The following is a 12,086-nucleotide window of genomic DNA, read 5'->3' as shown; positions in this document are numbered from 1 at the left end:
TAAAAACAAATGAAACTGGAGAGGAGGAAACAAATACAACTACAGCTTTGCAACCCACTGAAAAAAAATCCAAATTTTAAAAATACATTAACAAAATGAATAAATACTATAAATAATTTTGGAATGTTAAAACTGTCCAAAAAATAAATATATACTAATACAATTTATGTAGCGTTCCAAAATTAGATTATGTAGAAAGACTAAGATCATCAAGATTCAGTTCTTCTAGAATAAGACAAACATTTCGTTGATGAACCAGAGCTCTCATAATAAATTTTAAACTGTTTGAATTGTTATATTTATACTCTACTACACTTTTCATAACAGATACACAACAATATGATATGTAGTGGACAGCAAACCATTTTCACTACAGGCTCACAAGTTCATCTACACATTCACACACATTAAGTATTTGCACCATACCTTTTGATACAGGATGTGTATCTTCACAAATTTTGGCAGACTTTTAGAAAAGATTACAAGTATTTTGTATACCAAAACTCTGATTATTTAATTGAATATCTTTACAAAAGATTTGTTTGTGAAAATAGAGTCTGAGTGCAAAGTAATTTCAAGTTATGATTAAAAAACTATTATTTGCATAATCTCTAAAACCTCCTAAATACATTTCAAACATTTGTTTTCAGTAAAACTTTATATTTTATGTTATTTTCTACACTCTAACTATGTGGGATCTATCACTTGACCAACCTTGTAAACATCATAAAATAATTGGGAAATAAATATAAATTATGCTTTTTTTTTATACTATAATGACTACACATTATAACAAAAATACAAATGTTTAGACTAAGTAGTTTACGTCTCATAATTCTATATAATTACATGTATATATATATATTTTTTTATTATATTGACCTTCCAGTCATGCCTAGCTGTCATTACACGACTTGCATTGACATAGTGCATGTACAGTCATGTAAAACTGACCTTTACTCTTTGCCGTCTTGGCTTTGTTTAAGTAGACTAGTATTTTGTAACATATAGTCACATTTCAATTGTTATACACTATATATGTATATAGATTATTAGTATTTAGAAATAAATTATTAAACTTATTTTTTAAATATAGAACAATAAGTTCTATAAGATGTAAAGCAAACAATTATCTCTTCTTGCTATGGCCTTCATACTTGGTTGCTGCTGGACATAGGTTGCTACGCCTTTTCAAATTTTGCATGTGGATGATACCAAACAAAATGATTTTAAGGTTTTATATATATATATAAAGTTGAATAACCAACAAATCTTAAATAAATACACTGATACTACAAAATTTCACTATAATTTATGAAGCTTAGTTACTAAGATGAATTTAGATTAAAAAAAAATGACACTTTTAACAAACTCATTGAAATCTTGGATCGAAAAAAGTTGTAGTATTTTTAAAAATTAAACTGGCAGGGAAACCACTAGGGGTCATTCTAAGCTACTGACTGGTTATTCACATGTCATATATTGAAGTAAGTGTATACAAGAAACAGTTTTCAAAAATGGAGATGTGAATGGGGCCACCATGTTTGTTTCAGTACATAAGCCATACCTCAGCAAAATAAAATGATACGAGGTTCTTATTTTGTTCTAGCTTGATAATATTAGTAATTTGAGTTTCTAATTTGTATAAAACTACAGACTTAGTATTTTAACATTACAAACATCTAATTTTAAACAATGCTGCATTCATTATACGACATGACTCACTAAAATCTATATTTAGGTGTGTTCTTTTAATATTTACTTTTAAATTAAGAAATCAACCCATATATAATACTAACATTTGAATTATAATCCACAATTTGATTTCAAACTTGTTGACATAAATTCATAAAATAGTAGTTCAATAAAATTTTGAATGCAAGTCAAGAAACACAAATAACATGGTTTTAGACCTGTGACCTGTCGTGAAATGGTTAACTGGCACTCAACTGTAGGTTTTGATTGGTTTGGTCCTATTATCCATGTATAGGATAAAACATATTACACTTAATTATCACTGTGTAAGGTTTAAATTAAAAGAAGCAAATATTTGTTTTTAAATGAAACTACAATAATATATATACATAGATTAATTCAAATATAAAATACGAAAACTACTGTAAATACGACAATGAATTTTATTAAATAAACATAATTAAATGAAAAACACTATATTTACCTGTACAAGATATTGATTCAACTCCAGGTCCAAAATACTCCACTACAGCTCCAGTTCCTCCTTTAACAGTTAAAATATCAGCTACCTTAAGGATCACATCTGTAACAAGAAACAATTGATATTCAAGAACAGTTTCAATGTCTCCTTCAACAGTTAAGATATCAGGTATTTTAAGAATTACAACTGGAATAGTACCATTGCACTATAGCTTCTTTTTTTCTCTCTTGGCATGTTTAATACTATCTATCTTGAGAATCACATACTAAACAGAAAAATAAAATTCTATAAAGTGCTACCCCTCCATTTCTCCCATAAAACTTAACATACCCATCTCCTTAAAGACTGCAAATATAGTGCTTAAAATATAAGCTGCCAAAGTATCACATATATGAGAAAGTAACACTTAAGACCACACATATTTTTAAGAATTCTTAAATATGTAAATAAAAATTTAATACAAATATTTTGCAATTCCCTTTAAGATAAAATAAAAATCTTAATCATTAGAAGATTATACAGTTACCTTTTGGAGAGGTCCAACCAGAAATTTTACCAGTCAAACAGACTCCAATAACTTTAGGACATTTAAGTTCCCATGGAATATTAGCCATGACATCAACAGCATCAGCTCCACCCACACCAATACACACACCACCTAGGCCACCTGCATTTTCAAATCACTGCATCAGGAAATTTAAATTGTGGGTAATTCAAATAATATTTTATTCACATCTTTCATTTTTTTTAATTATTATAAAAGCATTGTTTTTAAATCACATAACATGTTGTTGGATTCTTGCACTTTTTTTTACATACTAACAAACCAAACCATTATACTCTTTTTTTCTTTTTCAAAAGTTACAATTTTACCTCCATTTGGTGTGTGGCTGTCAGTACCAATTAACAGCACCCCTGGAAATGCATAGTTCTCCAATACAATCTGGGCAGGAATGGTTCATAAAAAAACAAAACAATGATGGCATATACTTAAAAATCAATTAGTTATTCAATGTACAAGAAAGCTGAACAGAAATATTCAAAATCTTGTTAATTAATTGTTCTAATGACTAATATCAGTAGGTCCAGATTATAAAATGGTACTTGAAAAAGCTTTTACATTTCTTCTATATTTCTTAACAAATATCACTGCCTTAGTACCAAACATGAATGATTAAAATTAACTATTCAATGAGCAATAGATGTTAAAATTTTCCAACACTAAAGATATATTTCAGATAGATAGATACTGCTTCTCACATAAGTGTTTTTCATTCAGTGCTGCACTTTATATGTAAAAATTTTTGCTCACCACTAACCATGATACTCCCATTACACTATGTATATAAACTGATACAGCTGTTTTAAAGAATACATATAATCATGCGCTAACCATTCATCAATAAGAGCATGACACACACTTGCTTCCCTCTATATAATAGAATCCAATTTTCACTTCAAGATTAGGCAAAAAAGAAGCACCAAAAGTGGGGGGTAGGGCAGAAAGTGTAAGAAGAGGTATCTTTCAGAAATTCAATTTCAGTGCACAAAGATTTTAACTTCTGATATAATATCTTTTCTATTCTCACATAATAGTTAGAATCCCGCTTTGACATAGTGAAGAGACTGGTGCAAAATGCACCTAGGTAAGCTCCCTTCAGAAAGTTTCCAGAGAATGTTTATGGAGTTTAACATCTGTTGGTAGAGGAACACACCCATGAGAGACCACACCACATCTGGACCAGTTATACTCTTTGTTTGTTGTGAAAATACACGTCACTAATTCGAGTCAAAATGAGCACATAAAATACCCAGTTGGACATGTCAAATGGTGCAGAGTGATTAATGTGAATGAGAATGTAATCAGTGGGTCATGTCCACTGCAAACCTATGCAGTTTAGGGCATTTATAGGGTCCCTACAATTTTCCCTTCAAGATGAAGGATAAAGGAAAAACAGATTCTGTTCTGTTATTCTAGTCAGGGCACATGTAGTTCACAACTAATATCGTGCCACCCAGAAACACATGTATGGGTGACAGTAGGAAAGAGAAATGCAATGTAGTGATTTACTCAAATACAAAAACCTAGCAGCCTTGGGAATTTACATCCCTCTGTGGTAGGACGAGATATCCCTACTAACCACATGTGAGGAATTGTGCTAGTTAGTTCAGTTCTACACCACCAGATTACTTGGGAACTAGCACCCAGGTGGCAGTAAGATGAGGAATCCCAGCTAGAGGGGTAAAATACATTTAGCTCAATTATCTGCAATCCACAACCACATAGCATCAAGTACTTTTCTTCTAGTCCTCAACAGTAAGAAGGTTCACACCATCTACACCCACAGAACATCACCACTCTTCTCTCAACTGAAAGGGATTGAGCACATACAAAAGGATGCCTTCACTGCCCACCTTCATGAGAATAGACAAAACTCAAGGAAAGAGAAGGAAAAGAGGACAGACATAAAAACAGAGGATGTACAAATTCTGACTGAAGACATCTACTGTTAAAGCCAAGGGATGAGAAACCAGGGACTAAAAAATGGTTGGTTTGAAAATAAGGTGGGTGACTAATGCATCTAGATGTGGAATAACCAACTGGGCATATGACAATAGATACACCTGAGGAATCATGGACCTCTCCATGGAGATAATCTTGTTAAGATAAGAACAAGTGATCTCCAACAAAATTCAAAGCACCAAAAACAGAATACCTACAAGGTGTACAAAATGTGAATTGGCTCAGAATAGTTCTAACATTTGAAAACAAATGTTAGAACTTCTGTTTTGTGCACATAAGTGTTCTTCAGCTCCCTGCTTTTCCTTGGGCTTTGGATTATTTCTGAATTTTCATATTGGAAAAACTGATCATGTTCCATTCCAATATTTCAACATTTATGTCTTTTGTCAATTGACAAGACGAAAGACTTGTAATTTCCAGAAAATGCAAAACTTCTCTCCAACCAGACAGAGAAAAGGTTGTAAAAAGATGCAATTTGGGATGGGAAAGGAAAAGAGGAATGTCCACCACAGTGATGACTCCATCTGAGACTAAACAGGCTAAACAGATGCATCATGAGAAAGAGAAAAGAAAAACTGAGTCCAAATGATCCTGAGCAAAGATTCCACTTATTATATAACACACCATAAAAGGCATGCAAATAAGTACAACCCTAGGGAATAAGGGTTTCCAAGAAAGCCCAAGTCCTCAAAAGAGAAAGAACTCTACATGCAGAAAGAAGAGAGGATTGAAAATTAAGAACCAAGGGCTCCATCAATCTCAACAGAAGAGAAGAAGGCTGGGCTTGACTGAGACAGAAACTGAAGGACCTCTCAAGTGAATAATGAAGTATCCTTGAGAAGAATAGCCCAAAATAGTTTTGAAAGATGCCAGTAAAAAAATTGGATCCCAAATAAAAGGGAAAGGAATGAGAAATAAAAATCAGAGAATGGAGTGAAAAAATGAATTAATGTAAATTCCTTCCAATTACCCATGAAGTATCCAAGGAACCAAGGTGAAATCACACTCTAGATGCATAAAATTGGACCAAATGTAATTTGAACTTGCAAGAACTTCTGGTATGATTACCAGTATTATTAGAGGTGGGATATCTGGTAATGAATAAATCTGATGATGAATAGGTGGGATATCTGGCAATGAATAAATCTGATGATGAACTACCAAAAGTCTGGAGAAAGGGACAGGAATAGAAAACAAGTATGAGAGCAGTGAAAGCCATTGATCAAAGATCAAAAAGGAAAGATTGGACCCACAAAAAAAGGACATAGGTAGGGGCACATGAGTTAAAAGTGCATACCCACCCAGGTTGTTCCAAAAACAGAGAAGCCAAGGACTTATGGAAAGGGCAAAATAAAAATAAGAGAAAATTACTGAAAATTTGGAATACATGATGGAGTGACTATCCTTCAACAACACCACAGGGGAGCCAAGAATATGAGGAGAGGTAATGCAGGTTTCTTAGGATGAAACAAAAATAAGAAATTTGGGCCTGTAAAATATTTCAAAATGGTATTTAAGGACAGATCTCCATACTGGAATCACAAACTCCAGGATTTGAGAGTCCATAAATGGAAAATCAGCATGCTAGTACACTAATTCATAAGCATCTGAGGTATGTTGATCCCAGAATTTAGTTGTGCAATAAACAGGTCCATGTGCAACTATACCTTTAAGAAGGTAAAAAAAAAAGTTATTTCGAGGAAGAAACTAAATTCACGAGGGAAGAAAAAGCTTTAGACATGGGGAATATAGACAGAAGATAACATACCTGTGACACAATATCTTGGACGACTGAAAACAGACCAGTAGTTTCCATAGAAGGAATTCAGAATTGCTGAGGAAGGAGGAGGAAACAGGCTATCCAAATTAGTCTTCCTGCAGATGTATCCCTCAAAGGGCATTAGTAGTAGTTGTTGTCTTTAAAAAGATTCATAATGTAGATAAATTACTAAGTAGAATTATACACGGACATTTCTCAATAATAAAATATTTTTATTTGTGAGCTTTCAGCCCTTTTACTGAGCCTTCATAGAGCAAAATGTACTAAGTGATAAATCTGTTTAACTGTGAAACACTGTATTAACATAAGTATCTAAGCAACAATTGTAATGAAAGTAGTTTTTGTGAACTTAAATTCGGAAATTAAGTTTCAACTGAAAGTGGATAATGAAATATCAACCTATATTATCAAGTCTGGATGTAGAAATAAAAAATTAAAAAACTAGAAACAAAGAAAGTTGTTTAACAAATTAAACTGTTAATGCAAAATACTAAGCAAATACAAGTAAAATTTGCAATCTACTGTGCCAAATCAAGAAAAGATTGGGTTCTACACAACAGAGGGAGCCAACTGTGACAAGAAAGTTTGTTTCTTATTGATAGAGGATTATCACATGATTAGTTGCATGCTACAATGCAGCTGTACCAGGTTAAACAAGTAATGTAGGTGGGAGTATCAAGGCTAGTAGTGAGTGAAACTTTGTGCATATAGAGGGCAGCACTAAACAAGAAAGGCTGTAACACAATAGGGGGTAAGGTATCTTATGGGAATTATTTCTTTTAATATGCCTAAATAAGTGTAATCTATTAATTAATAGACTTGTATACAAAAACTAAACCAATTTTTGAAACATTTTAATGAAGGTTTGGTATCACTTTTCACAGCAAAGAAAAATTATGTGTGAAATATTGTAAAGTATCAGTCCACTAACTGAAAGTTGGTTATAATTTCAACCTCTCAAGCAAGAGAAAGTTCTCTCTGAATCATGTAACTATCACATTGTAGTTAACTCTAGCAAGAACTAACCTAATTACCTAATAATTACCTTTACAATATTCTACCATAAAATACAATTGCCAGAGAATAAAAAAAATATGCTGTGGAGCCTTAACTACCTAACATATTTCTTTTTTACTAACATTTCTTTCTTATACGTTGTTATAAATCACAAGGAACAAACAAGTTATACAAAAAAACCATAGCTGCACTGTAAACTTTACTTTTGGTGAATTTGAAGATATGAATATGAGAATAATTGAAACTTTAAACAAGGAGAACAATTATTAAGTGGTAGTTTTTATTAAGGTTAAAGACAGCACATTTTGTAAGCTACCTGATGAATAATTCCACTACCAGGGTTCCAAAACCCAACTCCATACTTTGCTGCTGCTGTTTTAAGAAAACTGTAAACTTCTTTATGAAGAGCCTAAATTTGGTTTAATTAAAAGAAAAAAAATACAATTTAAAACTGTCAACAACAAAAAATCTAAAAAATACATTTATTTTCATGTTAAAAACAAAACTACTGACCTAAATTTAACTTCTGAAGACATGAAGTATTTTAAGTTTGTGAACAATAGTTAAGTTTCTCAACAGGAAAAATGGTGAGTTTTGTATTTGTTTCTACAAGGACTGGAATGCAAGGCATACAATTATGATTAAATGAGATATAAACTCCAAAGAACATTTTATAAATTTAAGTTCCTTGCAATTTCAATTATTTCAGCATATATAGCATCTACAGAAGGTTTGTCCTGGTTAATGGAGAAACTTTACACAGACTTTTAGTTGTGGTACCGAACCAAGTAATATATAATACCAAATACTTCTTAAATAGACTGAAAAATGATCAATTAAATTTAACAAGTGACTGTATTACGTATAGTTTGATGTGATTCTGCTTTCTATATCTGTCCATACACATTAAAATAACAATAACAGTTGTCACAAACTCCTAAAAGAAAATCTGGATATCAAATCTTCCAGAATTATTTACTGATTTAATAGAAAAGTCTTTTACTGCAGTTTAGATAGCAGTTCTTCCAATCTTCAAACTCATATTTACCAACAACTTTAAAGTATCATCAAGGATAATAATGTTGCAGTAGTTGCTTTCTGATAAAAAAAAAAAGGACCAATTTGACTGGAAATAAGAAACTACACTGGTCCTAAAGTCTGTTATCACTAAATTGTTAATATTAATGTGGTCCGTATTTTTTTAAGTTTTGATTTATTGATATTACACTCTCACCTTTTCATTTTGTTCTAATATATAAGCAATTCACACCAAATTTTGTCCATGCTGAATAACAATTACAAGTTGCTCAAAAAGTTAATGTTTTATCTTCTAGCTCATATTATAGCTACATATTCCATAACAGTATTTCTCAGAAGTTACAGCCTCCTTGTATGTTGTTAGAAAGTTTGCAGGGGAGACACAGGTTGTCTGAACTGAATCAAAAAAAATTTTTTTTTTGAGTCTTTGAGGTGCACATATTATCTTTGCTATGAACTATGACAAACTGTTTTTTTTTTTCATTCTTGTGAAGATAATGTGGAAATATAACAACTATATCCAAGATGTACGGTTTGTTTGGCAAATCTGTCTGAGAAACACCATTCTAGCACATTTCAGAATATTCTAAATGCTTCTGGAAGGTTCAAGATTATTCTGGAATGTTCTAGCATATTTTTATTGAATATTCTAGAACATTTTAAAATATCGTAACACATTCTGGAATATTTCAGAGTATTCCACATTATGCATAATGTTCTATAACATTCTATATAAGTAATCCCTGTTGTCACTTTTTATTTCTGAAATATTCTGCCTATTTTTAGAATTTTTGTAAGAGTTTTTAAGCATTGAAGCAGATCTTTCTGTATCATTTAAGCTGAAATTGTATTAGGATATCACTGTAAATGGATATTGCAACAAGAAGAAAGACTACACTTTAGCTGTTTGTTTCAAAACAAACTGAACTAACAGGTAGCAAGTTAAATCAAGCCCAAGATCTAGCAAAACATTAAAGATGGTTTGTGAAAGCTCAAAGGTTGTGCTTAAGGAGACCACAGTATGTTGGAACAAGGTTTGAGTACCAATTTGTCAAGAAAATTATGCCACTACAAAAATAGAGAAGTTTTCTCAAAAATGAACAAAGCTAAGGAAACATTAACAAAGTAAAACTGAAACACAGTGAGCTAATGAAGCACAGTTTGTGAATAATCTGGAGGACATTTTTGACACCACTCATAGAGTTGCACTGACCCTGATCAAGATCATAGAAGACTTTCTTCATGCTCAGAGGGTAAAGGGATGCCATGGGTGCATGGTCCAGGTAAATAAGGATCTTTCTTTAAAAGAATCAAGTGATGAGAAAAGAAGTAAAGCACGTATGATAGGGAAACAGCATGTAGAGTAAGAATGGCAGACCTTAAATGAAACTGTCAATTGTTGGGTTTCATCTTATAGTAGTAATGGTAAGGTTGGTGGATATGCTGCCAATAACAGAGAAGCAACCGCAGAATCATTATCCTCTAAACTTAAAACTAGAGTAAGAAGAAATATTATCACTTCTGATTTTGCAGCAGCTAGGGACGAAACCAAGTTCAATGACTGAAAAGCGACATCTGTCCTTAGTGCTCATAGCCTTGGTAATGACATGCTGGAGTTAACCATCAAGCATTCCCAAATCTGAAGATCTTCACATAATTGAATAATGTGTCAAAAAATCAAAGGAAAAGCTCAAACCCACAGACTCACTAGTAATAAACTAGGATAGTAAGCTACTTAATGATCTAACATGGAAAGAATAGGTGAACTGTCTGCCAGAGATCCTATCTGGAGCAAAAGTAAACCGACTCCTAGGTGTTTCAAAATTTGTTTGTAGCACTACAGAAACTCCTGCTTCTGCTGTGGTACATTTGCTGGAAGAGTGAAGAGTCACTACTTGTGTAAAGGCAGTTTGCTTTCATACAACAGCAGACAACACAGTTACACAATTGGAGCATGTGTGGTATTGGAACAAAGTTTAAACAAGATCCTTGTTTATTGGAATGTTTGTATGCTGTTAGAATGAAGTTTAAACAAGAATCTTGTGTATTTGGGATGTTACCTTGTTTATTTTATGGATTCTGATTTATATCTCTCTTTCTACTTTGTTGGGTTCGCTATGAATTTTGCATAAAGCTACGAGGATATTGTATGATATCCGTATCTAATTTAGTAGCAGCAGAATAGGAAAAAGGCAGCTAGTCATTACCATCCACTGTCAACTCTTTTATTAACAAAGGAATTGACTGTCACATTAGAAAATCCTCACAGTAGAAAAGGCAAGCATGTTCAGTAACGAAAATTCAGATCCACAACCTTATTCTTGTCAAACAAGGACTGATCATCTGTGAATATGATTTCAATTATTTTTTATGGAATTAAATTTGCTTCTTTTGTGATCTTTTTCATACATACATATATATATGTACAAACAGTAAGAGTGACAGAACATTCCTGATGCACACTAAATGTTACGTCTATCCAATCTGTCAGTCCATTTGATAATCTGACAGCACATGTGGTACTCTTCTGCAAAGCTGTTATGTTTTCTACTAAGTTGCCCTTTATGCCATAATCTTATAGTACTATCCATCTGCTTTTCTTTATGTCCAATTCTAAGATTCTATAATCAGTATCTATGTGTATGTTGGAAATAATTTTTCCATCAATTATCCTTCTTATGATCAATCTAGTCAGAATGTAACCTACTTGTGCTGCTGTTTATAAGTTATTCCATTTGTATAAAGTAACTAATTGATTCTGCCAATGTTGGAAAATTTTTTAACAATAAAAAACCTTATTGTGTGCACAGTTCCAGGAGTAAAGTTCTTCTTCACTGTCTATAAGAAGTCCTAGATATTCCTCTCATATTGATCTTGTTGTTCCAGGTTCCCACTGGAATATACCATAACAACAACTTAATCTTCTTACTTAATTTCATTTAGCATATTTGTTAGGCTGTCACAGAATTCTTCTTTTTTCTTTTCCTTTACTGTGTACATCATTATATGATGCATGGACATGTACAAGTCTTATCTTTCATTTTAATCCTTATTTTGATAAGACTTTCTGACATGTATGCTACTTCTAGAATGGCATTTCTCATTCTTTTCCTTATCAATCAACCAGCTCACTGCCTTCCTAAATTGTTAGTGACCACCAAAACGAAATATACTCTTCAAAACAAGAAATGCAAAAGGGATATTTTTGTTATTTTAAAGAGAAATATATGTAATAACATTACAAGCTCAGGGTATGTGATGTTACACGTGTTAAGGCACTGATTTTCAGACCAAAATGACAATAAAAGTTGTGCACTTTGAAAACGGAGGAAAACATCGGATTTTTCGCCAAAACGAATGCGTGTCCAATAAATTTGTTTGAGAGATCTGGATGTTCTGCAAGTGCAACATGTGCAAAATCCCTATAAAAGTGACGGGTTCTCGGTTTCCATAGCTCAGTGTTAAGCCACCGACATGCAATACAGTTACGCCAAGACTGACTGAAGCACAATACTTGTTATTGACATTGAGTGACGTTAAACTTCACCTAG

The 12,086-nt window shown here is 32.5% G+C and overlaps 1 pseudogene across 1 annotated transcript in view; it reads right to left on the bottom strand.

Moving 5' to 3' along the window:
- LOC143236058 (aconitate hydratase, mitochondrial-like) overlaps nucleotides 1-12,086 on the bottom strand; it is a 59,376-nt pseudogene that overhangs the window by 19,785 nt on the left and 27,505 nt on the right. The window contains exons 7-10 of the transcript XR_013019435.1: nucleotides 7,814-7,906; nucleotides 3,050-3,119; nucleotides 2,703-2,843; nucleotides 2,180-2,278 (exon numbers count right to left, since the gene is read on the bottom strand). The product of XR_013019435.1 is annotated as an aconitate hydratase, mitochondrial-like (transcript). The remainder of the gene's footprint in view (nucleotides 1-2,179; nucleotides 2,279-2,702; nucleotides 2,844-3,049; nucleotides 3,120-7,813; nucleotides 7,907-12,086) is intronic.

The sequence above is a fragment of the Tachypleus tridentatus genome, chromosome 13 (genome assembly GCF_004210375.1).
Source record: "Tachypleus tridentatus isolate NWPU-2018 chromosome 13, ASM421037v1, whole genome shotgun sequence".
Classification (NCBI taxonomy): Eukaryota; Metazoa; Arthropoda; class Merostomata; order Xiphosura; family Limulidae; genus Tachypleus; species Tachypleus tridentatus.
This window is presented reverse-complemented; position numbering and strand designations above follow the sequence as displayed.